General features: G+C 40.8%; 1 protein-coding gene and 1 pseudogene across 9 annotated transcripts in view; one reads left to right on the forward strand and one right to left on the reverse strand.

The window, feature by feature from the left end:
• Positions 1–5,000, forward strand: part of LOC147027015 (protein phosphatase EYA2-like) — a 130,517-nt gene that overhangs the window by 87,945 nt on the left and 37,572 nt on the right. The gene's annotated exons all lie outside the window — the stretch shown is intronic.
• LOC147027016 (uncharacterized) overlaps positions 1–5,000 on the reverse strand; it is a 75,311-nt pseudogene that overhangs the window by 5,475 nt on the left and 64,836 nt on the right. The gene's annotated exons all lie outside the window — the stretch shown is intronic.

Below are 5,000 nucleotides of genomic sequence, written 5' to 3' on the forward strand. Positions count from 1 at the left end.
TACAGCCTGAAGTTAAAATGGATTAAATGTAATTTTTTTGTCACTGATCTACACAAAATACCCCATAATGACAAAGTGAAAACATGTTTTTAGAAATTTTTACAAATAAATTAAATTGAAAAGCTGAAATGTCATGCATCAATAAATGTTCAACCCCTTTGCTACGACACTCCAAATTGAGCTCAGGTTCATCCAATTTCCTTTGATGATTCTTGAGATGTTTCAATAACTTGATTGGAGTCAACCTATGGACAATTCAATTGAATGGACAAGATTTAGAAAGAAACACGCCTCTTTCTATATGAACTCCCACAGTTGACAGTGCATGTCAGAGCAGAAACTCTGCCATGAAGTCCAAGGAACTTGTCCATAGAGCTTTGAGATAGAATTGTGAGGAGGCCTAGATCTAGGGGAAGGGTATAAAACAATTTCTAGAGTGTTTAAAGTTCCAAAGAGCACAGTGAGCTCCAACATTAGGAAATGAAAAGAATATGGAATGACCCAGACTCTTCCTAGTCCTGACTATCTGACCAAACTGAGCAACTAGGTAAGAAGGACTTTGGTTAGGGAGGTGAGCCCAAAGCCCAGACTTGAATCCCATTGAGAATCTGTGGAAAGATTTGAAGAGTTCTGATCACTGACGCTCCCCATCCAACTTGACAAAGCTTGATCAAATTTGCAAGGAAGAATGGGAGAAAATCCTCAAATCCAGATGTGCAAAGCTGTACGCACAAACCCACGCAGACTTGAAGATGTAATCGCTGCCAAAAGCGCTTCCACAAAGTATTGACTCATGGGGTTGAATACTTGTTGATGCAAGACATTTCAACTCTTAATTTTTAATTAATTCATAAAAATTTCTTCAAACATGTTTTCACTTTCGTTATGGTGTGTTTTGTGTAGATCGGTGACAAAAATTTTAAATTCATTCCATTTTAAATGGAATGTTGATTGCTGTTTCAGAGATATTGGAATATTTTAAATGGAATATTGGCAGGAACAAGATGAGATCACAGGTTGTCCAACCCATTAACAGGCCCATTCTGTAATAGTTTGGGTTGCTGACTGTGTCTTTGTCCATCTTGGAAGGTGTTTCTGGTGATCCATAGTTTGAGCTACTGAAAATTAGAGAGCCTAATTTTTTTTAAGCATGATTGATAATTAATCATTGTAAATTAATTGCAGGTTTTATAATGATACAGTTGAGGAAACTGTATTTAGAGAGCCTGGCATCATTCTGGCTATTGTTTGAGAAAGTTTTGAAAAAGTCCTGCTTTGTTTCTTCTGCCATGTTCTGTCTTTCTCAATGAAATATGCACTTGTAAGGGAGGGGGAAAGGTGGGGGGGGAGGAGCAGGGGGTGGGGTGGGTCTTGAGTATGGCTTTGAAAGAAGCATGATTAGATGTTGACAGGTTTGATTTGTACAGAAGCTGGCAACTGCTTCTGCTCAACCACTGTCCAACTCAGAAAATCATGCCTTAGGCACGATGTTAGGCCACACAATGCATGCTTTACCACTGGCTATTTGTTTCCAATGTAGTCAATTTGTGATCCTCCAAGGTTTTGTTGTTCTCCACTGGTGCTATAGTCCTTTCCCCAGCCAACATCAGTAACATAAATCATTTGCCGCCTGATTCCAAACCTCACCCTATTTTCACTTTCATTGCTAAATTCCTATCTCGTGGTCTGAAACACATTTATGTGCAATCCGCGTGGACTCTCAAATCTTGTGTACTCATGTTTCAGCTGCATTACAGACACAAAACAATCTATCCTCCCCCAAACTGTTCATTAGAGGCCTCATAAAGGACAACTCGATTAATCATATTTGCTCTCGGTGGACGGAAATGTGTGGAGTGGCATTGGGGTTCTATGATGAATCATTTATACTGGGATTACAACAACCGTGAGGCTATCAATTCATGATTATATTTATACTGGGATTGGGCAAGGGAAGTCGTTAACCATGTTCCATTCACTTCATTCCAGGTGGAAGTTTCAATTTAGCCATGCCAGCAAAGAGGCAGGATTGTGAAGGCACGTTTAAATTAGGAAAAATGATGTCAGACTCCACAGGTCAGAGGAGGAGGATTAGGATGTAAGGATGACAAGGAGAAAGCACAGCTTAACAAATATGCCCCAAAACTTCTGTAACAATAGAAAGAGCAATCAACTCACTTTAACTAACCTGTTCATGAATTGCATTGCATGCAAGTGAATACAGTGAAGGTGGAGAGGGGTGGGGTGGGAATAAGTGGACAATAATATATTTGAGAACTGGAAAGGAAGAGGGTATTGGAGTTTTAGATCTGTAGAATATGGAAATGAAAAAGGAGTCTCGGGGGAAATGTGAGTTAGGAGTTGGAAGGAGGCGTCTGACATTCAATTTGAAGAAGAGGGGTTGGGGTTGAAAATGTCACGTTTTCTTTTTACATAATACTGTATGTATATTGTTGAAAGTACCAATTGTTTATGTTTCAGATTAGTTCACTTTGAAGGGTGCTTTAATGCCCAGTAGCATCGAAACAAAACAAACCAAAAGAATCATCATTCCAGTGCAGGACCACAGCAAATGCGGCATAATAAAGCACCATTCTTCAGATTAGCGCCTGTCATGTCTGGACACAAGATATATTTTGATGTCGTCATGATATAGATCTTAATAGTTGAAATTGGTCTTCCTTGAAAGCATATCATTTTTGTACGAGGTACACGTTCAATCGTATAAGTTGCCCCGTATTCATCATCACTGTCCTTGGGCCCACCTTTTGCAGGACAGAACACCAGAAAAGATTTATCAATCATGCAGATGGCTATTTATGTTAAACTTTCTCTGAAGTGATGTGCCCATCTCTGTCGGGGGCCAATTACAACTACTTCTGATGAATAACCTTTCCATCGGCCATTTTGTTGAATGCTTTGTTTTCCTTCCCTGCTGGAGGTCCCAGTAGGTACAGTATTGAACAAAGATATACAAGGAACTTTTATGCAGGAGGAGGCCATTTGGTATTTGGCCCATCTTTCTATGCTCCATCAATACCACACTGTCAATCTTTCAACCTGTCTACTTAGTTTCACATTAACTTATGTACTGCAACATCTGAACTCTAAAGCTTACGGAGGCTGACTGATGTGGTTAGCAGCGTAGCAGCTGACACTGTGTTATACAATCGGCAGTTTTGAGTTTGTCAGACTGCAACTGACCTGAAATTATATATATATATATATATATATATATATATATATATATATATATATATATATATATATATATATATATATATATATATATATATATATATATATATATATATATATACACACACACACACATAGCAGAGTATACTTACACATTGTGTATGTATATGAACCATGCTTCCCCATTGTCTCGGGTCACTCACCTGTATTTGATTTATCATTTATTTATATTTTCATTTATGGATGTTGTCCAACGGTTCTGTGATTTTTTTTTTTATGGTGTACCGGCTTCGATGGTCGTTGGCACACAAAATTACTATGCTTCCCCATAGTCTTAGGTCACTCACCTGCATTTTGTTTTTCATTTATTTATATTTTCATTTGTGGATGTTGTCCAATTATTCTGTGATTTATTTATTTATTTTGGTGTTCCGACTTCGTTGTCCATCAGCACGCAAAATTTCAGCTTTATACATCACCTGGAAGGTACCGATCTTTAATATCAGTCAGTGGGTCAGTCAGTGGTTAGAAAGAGCTTCATATATTAGATTGTGTGTGTGTGTGTGTGTGTGTGTGTGTGTGTGTGTGTGTGTGTGTGTGTGTGTGTGTGTGTGTGTGTGTGTGTGTGTGTGTGTGTGTGTGTGTGTGTGTGTGTGTGTGTGTGTGTGTGTGTGTGTGTGTGTGTGTGTGTGTGTGTGTGTGTGACACCAAAACTACTGTGCCAATTGCCACCAAACTTGGCATATGGACCAAGTTCGGACCTCTTGGTGAACATGGGCAATTTGGTTTCATCTGTGGTCATGGGGATTCAGGATGGAAGGTCAATGAAAATTCTCTATGTAAATTTGTATCGTGTAGCACCACCCGGTGGTGGTGGCAGGGGGTATTACAAGTCAATTGTGAAAATAACTTGCATTTTTGCACTGGACACGTCCCCAGAGAGTGGGAAGCCCCAAAGCCAACCACCACTAATCGGGGGAGGAGGGGTGGGTGTCTGGAGGGAGGGAAAGTGGTGGGATGAGGGAGGGGAAGGGATAGGAGTAGGGAGAATAATGGGTGAGGATTGAGCAGAAGGTGTGTGAGGAAGGACCTGGCATTGTTAGGCAATGCGAGGCATCCCTTCTAGTATATAATCAAACGGAAAGACCAAATACTGCATTGGCAATAAAGTCCTGCTTGGGGCTCGTGTGAAAAATTGACTCAACCCGGGACTCAAACCCAAGGATCTCATCGTGAATGCAGTGACAGCTCACTGATCTATTGAGTCTTCAGATTAACCTCAGGAATTTCTCACAATAACACTGCAAGCTTTACAATGGCTGATATCTTACGTGCCTGCTAGGCAGAACCTGAATGTGTGTATGTGTGTGTATTTGAGATAAATCTCATCTTGAAATTTAATGAACAGGAATAAATTCCTATGTGGGGCTCGTGTGAAAAACTTATGACAACCCAGGACACAGTGACGATGTGTGGCAAGAAGGCGCTGCTGTGGGTCGTTTTGTGTTTTTTGGAGCGGGATGCATTCCCATGTTGGTCTTGATGGGAGAAAAGTTTTTTTTATTTCGCAAAGGTGCAAAGGTTTATTGACAGGCTAGGAGTGTGACTCATTGTGTGTAGGAATTTGGAGAAGGGCACCTTGGGCGCTGGGAGCACACTGGTCCGGAGAAGGCCATTGCCCTGAAGGGTGACCAGATTTGTGGGCCCAGGTGCCCTGGGGTGGACCCGAGGCTCCACATGCCAGGAGTGCACAGGGGAATTCCGAGAGGGCTTCTCCAGAATTTGGCCAGGAACAGGTAAGC

This window comes from Eptatretus burgeri, chromosome 5 (genome assembly GCF_056783735.1).
Source record: "Eptatretus burgeri isolate ZD-2024b chromosome 5, Ebu_testis_v1, whole genome shotgun sequence".
NCBI classification, from domain to species: Eukaryota; Metazoa; Chordata; class Myxini; order Myxiniformes; family Myxinidae; genus Eptatretus; species Eptatretus burgeri.